The sequence below is a fragment of the Elgaria multicarinata genome, chromosome 10, assembly GCF_023053635.1.
Source record: "Elgaria multicarinata webbii isolate HBS135686 ecotype San Diego chromosome 10, rElgMul1.1.pri, whole genome shotgun sequence".
Lineage (NCBI taxonomy): Eukaryota > Metazoa > Chordata > Lepidosauria > Squamata > Anguidae > Elgaria > Elgaria multicarinata.
The window spans coordinates 8,133,697-8,147,684 of NC_086180.1; positions in this window are offsets into that span (position 1 = coordinate 8,133,697).

The window sequence follows — 13,988 nt, forward strand, 5'->3', positions numbered from 1 at the left end:
ATGATTTGATCTCTGGTAAGATGTAAGTAATGAGCAAATGAGTGGAACTTTAATGAACTCAGTGGGCGTAATTTACTGAAGAGGCTCTTTCATCCCACGGAGGAAGGTTTAACAAGATAGTTTGAAATTAAAGCTGGACAAACTCATACACACTGTAGGAATGAGAAGGATCAGTGAAGAGCTGGAGATGCTACAAGTTTGTTGCCATCTCCATTACTGGGAAGCGGCTGAAGAAGATAAATGTGAATTGGGGACACCGCAGGCAAACCGGCTGGTGTCCAGCAAAAGAACAGAAAGACTAGCAGCGGTGATGCTAGGCCTCTATACAATGGGTTGGCCTCATGTCAGTTGAGCTACTGCTCCTGAGTCAGCTGAAGACTGAGAATGGTGGCTGAGCAGAAGAAGCCAGACTAGTGGAGGCTATGTCAGTGGGGCAGTGATTCACCACCTCACTGACATTGGAGCTACCAGAGTCCATGGCTCTATATCTCCTACATTTCCAGTAGGTGTTACAAAGCAGTCCACCCTTTCATTAAGAGAGACAGTGAGGAGTAGTGGTTAGAGTGTTGGAGTAGGAGACCTGGGGCCAATCCCACACTCAGCCATGAAGCTCACTGGGTAACTTAGACTCTCAGCCTAACCTAGGGTGACCATATGAAAAGGAGGACAGAGATCCTGTATCTTTAATAGTTGTATAGAAAAGGGAATTTCAGCAGGTGTCATTTGTACGCATGCAGGACCTGGGGAAATTCCCTCCTCACCACACCAGTTAAAGCTGCAGGTGCCCTGCCCTCTTTTGTATCTGGTCACTCTAGCTATACTCCTGGTTAGGCCTCATCTTGAGTACTGCATCCAGTTCTGGGAGCCACACTTCAAGAAGAATGCAGACAAGCTGGAGGGGGTTCAGAGAAGGGCAACGAGGATGATCAGGGGTCTGGAAACGAAGCCCTTTGAGGACAGAACAACTTATGACTTACTGCTTAATGGCACAGTTTAAAAATTCTAGGTGAGAAACTCATTTAGAGGCACGATAGCACTCTTCAAGTACTTGAAAGGTTGTCACAAAGAGGAGGGCCAAGTTCTCTTCTTGATCCTCCGAGAGTGCAGGACACGGAATAACGGGCTCAAGTTACAGGAAGCCAGATTCCAGCTGGACATCAGGAAAAATTCCTGACTGTTAGAGCAGTACAACAATGTAACCAATGTCCTAGGGAGGTTGTGGGCTCTCCCACACTCGAGGTCTTCAAGAGGCAGCTGGACAACCATCTGTCAGGTATGCTTGAAGGTGAATTCCTGCATTGAACAGGGGGTTGGACTCGATGGCTTTATAGCCCCCTTCCAACTCTACTGTTCTATGATTCTTACACACAAATTGCTGGGCCAAATCTTCTAGCAAAGGACTGATTTGCCAGAATTTTCTTAGCTTTTTTTTTTTTTTAATAACCCCTTTATGCTTGAGGCGAAGGAAAGAGCAAATCATTTCCCTTCCGACGTGTGTAGTCTTCGAGTCTCACATTATAGGACTGTCTCTCCAATTATTCCATCTCCTCCTAATTGGCTCCAATAAGTGTGGAGAGTTAACCTTATGAATTTGCAAAGGGCCTTCTGTGATATTAAAATTTCACAGCTCCTAAATATTTAATATATATCAGCTGCCTCGCAAAAGCAGAGTTTAGAAGCACATGGCAGCGCGTTGCCTTCCTTCAAGGACTAGTTTGCTGACTGCCCTTGTGACTGTTGAAACAGTTTTACGACTGAACAGCCCAAATGCTTAAAAGAATACCTGCATATTTAATACACTTCCTCATTTTAAATCCACAGACTTCGGGGAGGGTTACCACCTTTTCTTCTGTACAAAATTTCTAGCAGGTTGGGCTGAGTGAGGCTTTGAGCAGAATTTCTTTCCTGCCAAGGAGAAAGAGAGCCCACCCTTTTATTAAGAGAGACAGTGAGGAGTAGCGGTTGGACTAGGCATGGGGAGACCTGGGGCCATGATGTGTGGGATTGGCCCCAGAAACGTAAAAGGGGGAATTAAGGAAGAAGCCATTCAAAGTGTTATGTCCTCAGGCTCAGGAGCAGCACACTAAGGAGGACACAGAGTCTAATGAACCACTAGTCAACCTACTGAGGAGGAAACACTCAACAAGCCCTCATATACCTTTCAACCATGAGGATGAATCCCTCCACTCAACCTCAGATGCTGCGAGTGACTTCCCCTTGGGGCTTTTCCTACCCCCTGACCACACAGGAACATGAGGCTAAAGAAATAACTGTGGTCTCCTCAAGGGCAACAGCTAGCACCTCGTAGAGGGGTGGATCCTTTGAAAGTTCTGGGCCTCCTAGCCTTCCTAAGTCCTCAGTTGCTTGTAGTCCCCTGCTGAAACAACAGCTCTCTCTGTGAGCCAACACTCCAGTCAGTATCTCCTGTATTATGCTGTCCAGGGTCCTGACGGTTCATCACCTAGCTGTGACCTGCTCTCTTGGATTTGACTGAGCTTAACCAGACTGAATCCTGTTTGACCAGACATGACTCTTAGCTACCTGATACTGAACCATCCAGGAGTGTATATGCTATAACAGGGGTAGGCAATGTGGCCACCAGGTACCTTTCTTGGAACCCCAAAGGTACCCTGCCTGTGCCACTTTGAAAATAAAATCACCACATTTTCTTACTAGCAGATTGCAATTAAATAGATTTCTATTGGGGCTGAAAACTGTGGGTTCAATGGAGTTGTTTAATATGTTGGATCTCAGATCCCACCTCTGCCTTATACTCAATCGTTCGGGCAGGTTACTTGTCCTTCGCCAAATCTCCCATGTCAACCATTTTTAGTGGCGGTGCCCAATTTCTCAAATTGGCAAATGTGCCCACAGCCCAAAGAGGTTATCTACCACTAAGTTATAGGCTCCTTCCTCTGGGCATAAAGGCAAGCCAGGACAAAGAGGACCTAAAGGCAACATGCCCTTGAGGATATGCAGAGTTCCTTTCCCTTTGTAAATGAAATGTTTCTTTGCTTCTCCAAAGAAATGACTATCCTGTGGAATCTGGTGTCCTGAGCTGAGCTCTTCGTGGTGAGAAGAAGGACATCAGAACAATTCTAGTGGATCATCAGACCAAACCTGCATGGGAGTCCTACATCCTGTTTCTTACAGTGGGTAGTCCTCCATCCTATGTCCCTCATGCTCACAGTATGGCCATGAGAATGGGGGGTTTCATTTCACTATCATGGGTATCGTTGATAGATCTCTGCTCCCTCAGTTTGTCTTAATAGAGATATCTGTCTTACCTCTGAACACCAGTTGTGGTAAAGGAAAGGAGGGTGCTTGCCTCCATGTCCTGCCTGGAGGTTTCCTGGAAACATCTGACTGTCCACATTTGGAAACTGAAAGCTGGAGCAGATGAACCCTGTATCTGACCCCTAGAGATTCTTCTAGTCCTGTGAATCTGCCCATAGTGGAAACCTCAAATTTATGTATATAGTGATGGGATCCAAGTTAGCAGTGACTGACAAAAAAATGGATCCTGGGATTTGGTGGACAGCTTGATGGAAATGTCAATGCAGCATGTGGCTGTTGTGAAAAAGGCAAATTCCTTGTTAGACATAATTAGGAAAGGAATGAAAAACAAAATTGCCCTTATACAAATCTATGGTGTGACCACGCATGGAATATTGGGTATACTTCTGGTCACCCTATGTAAAAAATGGATATATTGTTGTTGTTGTTGTTGTTGTTGTTGTTGTTATTGTTATTATTATTATTAGAATCATAGAATAGCAGAGTTGGAAGAGGCCTACAAGGCCACCGAGTCCAACCCCTTGCTCAATAAATATATAAAAATAATTATCATTATTTAGGGATGTTGGAAGAATTGGTCCAGGGGGTCAAGTCTGCTGAGATTTTGGCAGCTCCCCACAACCAGACTCCTGCTCACTCGTCCATGAGCTGCCCTGATCCAACCTGTGTTGAGTTGGTCCTGTCACAGACTTCCATGGCCAGCCACTCTGCACTTGCTAGAGAGAGTTATGCAGAGTGGCCAGTGGGTGATAGCGGTGGTGGTGATGGCAGGGGGAAGGAGTGATGGTGCTGCCTTTCCTGCGGCTACTAGGTGGAAGTCTCTGGTCCTCCCTGTACAGCGGCTGGCAGCTGCCCATTTCAAGTCACTCCTTCTCCCTTCATAGTGAACAGTGCAAGTTTCTGGTTGTCCCTGCTATGGCCCAGGAGAGAGAAGGAGCATCTTGTGCACAGCAGACACTGGGCCTCAAGCCAAGCTAGGAGCTCTACGGAAACCCATCAAGCCTCAAGATGGCTGGGTTTCCCTGTGCTGGACATCCCTGGGGATATTGTAGAGTTAAGTAAAGTACAGAAAAGGACAACTAAAATGATCAAGGGGCTGGAGCAACTCCCCTATGAGAAAAGGACTAGGTTGCAAGATTTGGAACTATTCATCTTTGAAAAAAGGTCAGTAAGGAGAGATCTGATTGATACTACAAAATTATTAGGGCTGTGCTCCGCTTCTCTTTGGGTCGGAGAAGCAGAAGCAGATCGGGGTGCTTCGCCTCCCCTTAAGGCAGAGGCGAAGTGGATCGGGGGGGAGCAGACCATCGTGAAGCTGACGATGGGCTGCGACAGACCAGGTAAGTGGTATGCATGAGGTGTGTGTGCGTGTTACATGGCCCTGCCACCACTGTTGACCATGCGGTGATGGTGGTGGAGCCAGGTAAGGGGGCAGGAGGGCAGGGTCTTACCTGCAACTGTCTGCGGTCTGGCAGCGGCTTCAACTGAGCCTGAGGGCTCAAACCAGCTGCGCCTGGTCTTCCTGTTTGAGTCCTCGGGCTCAGTTGAAGCAGCCGCCGGACCGCGGATGGATGCAGGTAAGGTGGGAGGAGGGAGGGGGGCCTTACCTGGCGCTGCCGGCACTGCCGCTGCAGAACTCCGATTCGGATCCAGAGCTCCGCAGCGAAGCGAAGTGGACCACTGGCGAATCGGCACGGAGCGGAGCAGACCCAATCCGGAAGTTGCGGATTGGGATCTGAAGCGGATCGGGGGATCCGTGCACAGCCCTAAAAATTATGCATGATGTGCAGGACAGATAAAAAGAAGAACTTCTTCACACAGTGCAGAGTTAAACTATGGGATTTGCTACCATAAGAGACAGTGATGATCACTAATTTGAATGCCTTTAAATGGGGATTAGATAGATTTATGAGGGATAAGGCTATCAGTGAATACTAGTCCTGATGGTGGTATGTGATAGGCTGGAGTGCTGGGCTGAAAACAACAGGATGGAATTTAATAGGGATAAATGCCAAGTTCTACATTTAGGAAATTGAAACCAAAGGCACAGTTACAAGATGGGGGATACTTGGCTCAGCAATACTACAAACGAGAAGGATCTTGGAGTTGTTGTAGATCGCAAGCTGAATATGAGCCAACAATGTGATATGGCTGCAAGAAAGGCATATGCTATTTTGGGCTGCATTAATAGAAGTATAGCTTCCAAATCACGTGAAGTACTGGTTGCTCTCTATTCGGCCCTGGTTAGGCCTCATCTAGAGTATTGTGTCCAGTTCTGGGCTCCACAATTCAAGAAGGACGCAGACAAGCTGGAGCGTGTTCAGAGGAGGGCAACCAGGATGATCAGGGCTCTGGAAACAAAGCCCTATGAGGAGAGACGGAAAGAACTGGGCATGTTTAGCCTAGAGAAGAGAAGATTGAGGGGAGACATGAGAGCACTCTTCAAATACTTAAAAGGTTGTCACACAGGGGAGGGCCAGGATCTCTTCTCGATCCTCCCAGAGTGCAGGACACGGAATAACGGGCTCAAGTTAAAGGAAGCCAGATTCCAGCTGGACATCAGGAAAAACTTCCTGACTGTTAGAGCAGTACGACAATGGAATCAGTTACCTAGGGAGGTGGTGGGCTCTCCCACACTAGAGGCCTTCAAGAGGCAGCTGGACAAGCATCTGTCAGGGATGCTTTAGGGTGGATTCCTGCATTGAGCAGGGGGTTGGACTCGATGGCTTTGTAGGCCCCTTCCAACTCTGCTATTCTATGATTCTATGTTACTTTCAGCATCAGAGACAGTTGCTGGGGAACATGGGTGGGAGGCTGCTGTTGCACTCCTGTGCTGCTTGTGAGTTTTCTGTGGGCAGCTAGTGGGCAGTTGTATCAACAGAACGCTGGACTAGATGGATCCTGATAAGATTCAGTGGGGCTCTTCTTATGTTCTTTGTGATATTGGACCACTGCCTCTACATCTCCCTCCCGCTGCACCTGCATTCTTACCGAATCACATCGTGCTTAAATGTCAAGACAGCTGATATTTTGTTTTGAATGCTCACTCTGGTCTTACATGCTCTTAGAGTTGCCTTAAAGCCACTCCTAGCTTCTCATGGCAGGGTGGCTCAGTGGTGGAGCAGCAGAAAGGTCAGGGGCGAGATATTTTTCAATTCACAATGACAATAACGTTACTCATTTTCTCTTGCAAAATAAGGTGGCGCATTAGAACAGCTCCAGGGCTCTGTTTTTCTTAATTGTGGAAAGCTTTAAAACAGAGTTAGAAGAAACAGCAAACTTGCATTTAGAATGTGGAAGCAGAGGGGCTGGCAGGCCAGCAGAGGGTTGACCAAAGTAGACCCATCCAAAATGAACAGATATTTTCATTGGTCTTGAAACTAAACCAAATTGCTTTTCTAAGGGTGAGAAATGCAGCCTGGATTTCAATCATGTAATAAAAGGACAAAATAATAATAACATAAGGATTGCTTGGCTGGGTCAGAGCAAGGTCCATCGAATCCAGCATTCTGTCTGCAACAGCTGCCGGCTCAAGCGCTCTGAGTTTTGTCAAGCTGGGCATGAAGGGATTGTCCTCCTCTGTTGCTTGCCCTCTTCCAGAGTGGTATTCACAGATACGCTGCCTCTGTGCAAGGAGGTTTAGTTTTAGCTAAGGAGAGTGATAGCCATCAATAGATCTGTCCACCACCATACATTTGTCAAATCATTTGTAAAGGGGGGAGCCATCGCCATGTCTTGTGGCTGGCAATTCCAGAAACCAAAGAGGTGGTGTAACCATAGGGTTACAGGATCATCTGGTCCAGCCCCTGCTCCAGGCAGGAACTCCAGAGCTAGACCTTCTCCAATAGATGGCTGTCCAGCCTCTATTCAAAGACCCCCAAGAGAGCCTGCCCAACCGCTAGGTAACTGGGTCCATTGTCCAACTGCTCTTACCATCAAGAGATTTTTCCTAATGTCCAATCAATATCTGCAGGCTGCCAAGGTCCTCTGATTCATATTACCTGTCACTTTAGCCCACTAGATCTCATCCTGCTCAGAGAACAAGACTTTGCCAATTTCTGTATGACAACCTTCGAGGTCTTCGAAGAGAGCTATCCCCCACCCCAATCAACCTACTCTTCTCCTGGCTAAACATACTCCTTCAGGTTTTTCTCATAAAATGTGTTCTCCATACTACTGACCATCTTCATTGTTCTCGTTAACACAGTTTTTCTATATCAGGTGTGGGCAGAAAGTAGAAATTAGGCATGTGCTCCGCTCCGATTAGAAGCGGAGAATCAGAAGCGAATTGGCCTGCTCCGCCTTGCCCAGAGGCAGAGTAGAAGCAGACCGCGGACCCCTAGAAGCAAGGCAAAGAGAAGTGCCCATTTTTGGAGCGCTTCTCTTTCCACAGACCGATCCAATTGCCATTTTGAAACATTTCGCCCATAGGATTGCATTGTGGAAAAGAAAAGGAGATAACTGTGTTGTTTTTGAAGCTATCTTTCTGAAACTTCTTGTGCTTAGAGAGTCATGGCTGGGGGTCATTTTGAGACTACTCTCAGCTCTCTGCGTGGTGCAGTTCGCTTGCTAGAATTTTTAAAAAAGTAGGGTAAAGGCAGGAAAAAGATTACCTTTTCGATTGCTGAGGGGCAGAGTCAACTCCCGGTCATGATCACATGATCCCAAAGTTGGAGGAGGGGATAGGCAAAACGGGTAACTTGGGATTCTGGGAACTTCTCTTTCTTAGTCTGAATGGACTTTTCCCAGTGTTTTTTAAAACAGTAGCCCCACCAAATGCACAAACACAACCTGAAATCATATACTAAGCCAAGAATAAGAGATAGAAACACAGCACTGCTACCCACCCTAACTTTGGGGAACAACTGAAAAGATGTGGTGCAAGAGGATGAGCTCCCCTAGGGCATGTGGACATGCCCTCACTATCTCCTGTACTTTGAGAGCCATCAGAGCCCTCCAAAGAGAGTAACCCAGTGGAGCAACGCCTATCATGAGTTGAAGTGAGAGCTTTGCTTCTTAAAAGACTGGTTCCTAGACAGAACCAGTTAAATTGGCTGATGATTCCCCATCTGGGCACGTCCACCCCCACCCCCCTTATTACTGGTAAAAGACAGATATAGCCTTTTTTAAAAAAAAAGTTCTTCTTGTTGTTTATTCAGCAACACTGCTGCTTTTAATTCCACCCCTCCTTTATTTATTTATTTATTTATTTATTTATTCCATTTTATATGCATTACTGGCTTATACTTGGCTCACTTCCTTATGCCCCCAGAAATGTCTGCTGCCTGCCTGCCTTCCCTCCCTCCTCCCCTGCCCGCCTCGCAAGGATGTTGTGTGTGTCTGGCTTTGACTCAGGGGAGAAGTCCTTCCTGCGCTCAATTAGACTTTTGGACGTTCCAAATCCATTTTTCAATTGTGGAAGAAGATTTCATAGGTTTATCTCTACTCCCCAGTTCATGGCATGTTTGGATTTCCTTTGAAATGGCCCCATTGAGCTGTCTGCAGGTTTAAGCCCCGCCAAAAATCAGGGGATGATGGGACTGCCTTGAGTCTTGGCGTGCATGTGTATCCCTGGATAAGCTATCATGGTGGCGAGTTTGAGGTTTAACGTGCACATTGACGGAGCTATCGAAAGGGGTGTGAATGGGGTGCCTGATTTTCATAAATTCCCCAAAAATCAGGAGATGATGGGACTGCCTTGAGTCTTGGCGTGCATGTGTATCCCTGGATAAGCTATCATGGTGGCGAGTTTGAGGTTTTTAACATGCACATTGACGGAGCTATCGAAAGGGGTGTGAATGTGGTGCCCGATTTTCATAAATTCCCCCAAAATCAGGGGATGATGGGACTGCCTTGAGTCTTGGTGTGCATGTGTATCCCTGGACAAGCTATCATGGTGGTGAGTTTGAGGTTTTTAATGTGCACGTTGACGGAGCTATCGAAAGGGGTGTGAATGCGGTGCCCGATTTTCATAAATTCCCCAAAAATCAGGGGATGATGGGACTGCTTTGAGTCTTGGCATGCGTGTGTATCCCTGGATAAGCTATCATGGTGGTGAGTTTGAGGTTTTTAACGTGCACATTGACGGAGCTATGGAAAGGGGTGTGAATGGGGTGCCCGATTTTCATAGATTCCCAATAAATCAGGGGATGATGGGATTGCCTTGAGTCTTGGCGTGCATGTGTATCCCTGGATAAGCTATCATGGTGGTGAGTTTGAGGTTTCTAACGTGCAAATTGACGGAGCTATCGAAAGGGGTGTGAATGGGGTGCCCGATTTTCATAAATTCCCCAAAAATCAGGGGATGATGGGATTGCCTTGAGTCTTGGCGTGCTTGTGTATACCTCCATGAGGTGTCATGGTGCCAAACTTGAGGTTTCTAACTTGAACAGAAAAAAAGTTGTATACTTTTTTAGCTTAATGCAAGCCTATGGGGGGGGGAAACGGAGCTCCGATCCGGATCCGGAGCTCCGCAGAGGAGCGGAGCGAACATAGGCGGAGCGGGGGTGGAGCGAAGCGGCCCAATCTGCAAATCGCGGATCTGGAAGAGAAGCGGAGAGGGGGGTCCATGCACACCCCTAGTAGAAATGGATCTATTGGTAGAGCTCTAGGTGATTTGCAGTAGGTTGGGAAGAACACCTGATTCCCAATGGTTTTACAACAGCAGCATCAAAATGACTCTCTTCCACCCTAGATTATACTGGTGACATGAAGAAAGCTTGGGGTAACCAGGAGTGGTTTTGTGTGTGGAAGGGATGTGAGTGCCATTCAGTTCTGGTACTTCAAACAAATTTGTGGGCTCGGATGTCTTTAATTCTAAGTGCATGTCTTTTGCACCAGGCTCCATTAGCTGGATCTTGGTTTTATTAAAAACAAAGTAGATCCTACAAACCTGACATCTGCTCATTCCTGGTCTATCTATTTCTTAGAACCCAACTACACATTATGTTAGTCACGTAGCGTATGGCCCAGGCATATCTTTTTATTGACTCTAGTGTAAATGCACACATTCATGATTTGAATGAAGACAACTGTGTTCAGGAAGAGTGGGATGAAACCTTTCCCCCACCCCACCCCAAATTCTCCCTTCCCTTGCAGAGATTTAACGAAAGAAAACAGCAACAACAACCCTATAGCCTATATTGATGCCAGTGGGGACTTATTAGGTGACCATATGAAAAGGAGGACAGGGCTCCTGTATCTTTAACAGTTGTATTGAAAAGGGAATTTCAGCAGGTGTCATTTGCATATATAGAGAACCTGGTGAAATTCCCTCTTTTTCACAACAGTTAAAGCTGCAGGAGCTATACTACAGTGACCAAATTTAAAAGAGGGCAGGGCACCTGCAGCTTTAACTGGTTTGATGAAGAGGAAATTTCACCAGGTTCCCCATATATACAAATGACACCTGCTGACATTCCCTTTTCAATACATCTGTTAAAGATACAGGAGCCCTGTCCTCCTTTTCATACGGTCATCCTATTATTAACCACCACCCCAGATTTCAAGATGGAGAGGGAAGCATTAATGGTCCCAATCCATATTGTGGGCCACACATTCATACACTAGAGGAAATAAAAAGATAACCCTGGGCTGCCCGCTACGCAGTTAGCATAATGTGCAGCTCGGCACTTAAAGTGTAGCTCCCAAAATTAGAATGCTCCATTTTCTCAGTCCTTAATCTAGTGCTGATCAACTTATTTATTTATTTATTTATTTATTTATTTAGAATATTTATATACCATTCTTCATTGAAAAATTTTGGAGTGGTGTACAAGATAAAATGAAAATAAAAAACAGAATAAAACAGTTAAAAACAAATTTTAAAAGAAGCAAACACAGAGATTCAAGGCTGCATATTAAGGAAAGGCTTCCTGGAATAAAGATGTTTTCAGAAGGCACCAAAAGGAGTACAAGGTTGGTCCCCACCTGACCTCCAGAGGCAGGGAATTCCATAGGAGGGGAGCCATCACGTTGAAGGCTCTCCCCCTGGTGGACTCCAATCGGAGGATGGATCTATGTGGAACTTCACTGGTAGATCCCATGTACTATTATTATGGGATACTTAGACAATTCCCTCTCTCTACACCACAATAGGAAAAAGATTGATTCCATAGAGCCACTGTGGTATAGGAGAGTCAGTGTGGTGTAGTGGCGAAAGTGTTGGACTGGGAGTTAGGAGATCTGGGTTCTAGTCCCCACTTGGCCGTTGAAACCCACTGGGTGACCTTGGGGCAGTTACAAACTCTCAGGCCATGGCTAGACCAGGCCTATATCCTGGCATCATCCCTGTGCATCCAAATGACACTCCTCTGCCAGGAGCAGGCAGAGACGGCCCCTCCATTTTCCTGGGATAATCCTTAGGTCTAGCTAAGGGCTCAGCCTAACCCACCTCACAGGGTTGTTGTTGTTGTGATGATATAATGGAGAGGAGGAGGATTATGTATGCTGCCTTGGGTTCCTTGGAGGAAAAAAGGTGGAATATAAATGCCACCACCACCACCACAACATAGGTAGGCTTCCCATGTCTTCCCAGCACTGATTATTATTATTATTATTATTATTATTATTATTATTATTATTATTATTTATATAGCACCATCAATGTACATGGTGCTGTACAGAGTAAAACAGTAAATAGCAAGACCCTGCCGCATAGGCTTACAAATTGCCTCCACTCATGTGTGCCTTGGGTGACCATATGAAAAGGAGGACAGGGCTCCTGTATCTTTAACAGTTGTATTGAAAAGGGTATTTCAGCAGGTGTCATTGGTATATATGGAGAACCTGGTGAAATTTTCTCTTCATCACAACAGTTAAAGCTGCAGGTACCCTGCTCTCTTTTAAATCTGGTCACTTTAGTTTAGCTCCTGCAGCTTTAACTGTTGTGATGAAGAGAAAATTTCACCAGGTTCTCCATATATACCAATGACACCTGCTGAAATTCCCTTTTCTGCGCAACTGTTAAAGATACAGGAGCCCTGTCCTCCTTTTCATATGGTCACCCTAGCTGTGCCTATATATATATATATATATATATATATATATATATATATATATCAGTTGTAGCCTCCTTCCAGGTCAGAGAGATGTCATTTCCAGGTCATGCAGGCACCATTCCAAAATCAGGTGCCAGACTTCTCATTCCTGTTCCTATTCCCTGACTTTGCTGCGATCCTTCCTTGAGAACGGGGAGAGCAATGCCCCGTCACATAATTGTACTCTGTCATTTGCAGAACATTAACACCATGTTTGTCCTTTGCTGCTGCACGTAATTCTTGTTGTGCATCACAGAAAAGTAGTAAACATATCAATACAGAGAGGTACGAGAGAGAATTACTGAGTAATGCTGACCACAAGGACTGAATTTTTGGGGGGAAGGGGGGGCTGGGGCAGGTGGGGTCTGCCAAGAAAAGATAGCATCATTTTTTTGTTTCCTTGGGTCCCACGACATACGATTTATCTCTGGCCAATCCAATTATCATATTAAACACTAAAACTTCTCCCAAGAACTGATTCTGCATCATTTCAGGCAATATGCCTTATGTTGTTTACTGCAATCAAGCAAGCAGGATATATAATTAAAGAAAGATGTACTACCAGTGCAGGAGGAGAGCAAGGAACTGAAGACTGCCTTTTATGTCCATCAGTTAAGAGCGACAGAATTAAATAAAAATTTGGAGCATTTTCACTCCCTCTCCCACACAGCTGGGGCGGAGGGGAGAGGCGACAAATCTCTTCAGTTATGCCGCTTTTCTGAGAAGAAAGCTCAGCAGCTCCTCGAAAAACAAAAGAAAAAACAACAGCAAGACAAACGTATGGAACTTTTGTGGGATGACCACCAGTTGGCTTTCATTCTTGGTTCCCCTAATTATCCAAAGTATGCAGAATGATAGAGTTGGAAGGTTTCAGAAAACTACCTAATCCAACACACACACACACTTCTCAAAAACATGCCCAGCTAGCCATCTCTTGACAGATGGACCTGCAGCAATCTCAACCACTTCTTCTTTTACTTGGATTTATTTATTACATTTTATACCGCCCAATATCTGAAGCTCTCTGAGTGGTTCACAGAAAACCACATATTCCTTCTCTTCCTCTATCATCATCATCATCATCATCATCATCATCATCATCATCTTCATCATGTTGGTAAGCTTCCTGGGTGATGTCCATGGGGGTTATTCCATTTTACCCTCCACAAAAGCCCTTCTAGGTTAGGGTGACCATATGGAAAGGAGGACAGGGCTCCAGTATCTTTAACAGCTGCATAAAAATGGAATTTCAGCAGGTGCCCTTTGTATGCATGCAGCACCTGGTGAAATTCCCTCTCTCACAAGAGTTAAAGTGGCAGGATCCCTGCCCTCTTCTGTATCTGGTCACTCTAGTATAGCCCCTGCAGCTTTAACTGTTGTGATGAACAGACAATTTCACCAGGTGCTGCATGCATACAAAGGAACCTGCTGAAATTCCCTGTTCAATACAACTGTTAAAGATACAGGAGCCTTGTCCTCCTTTCCATATGGACACCCTATTCTAGGTAGAATATTCTAGCTTCAAGGTCACCCAACACATCCTTCATGTCTGAGTGGGGATTTGAACTAAGGTCTCCCTGCTTTTGAAGTGCAGGACTTTAGTCTAACATGTACACCACTCTCTCGTTAATGTACCCCCCCCACTATCAATTA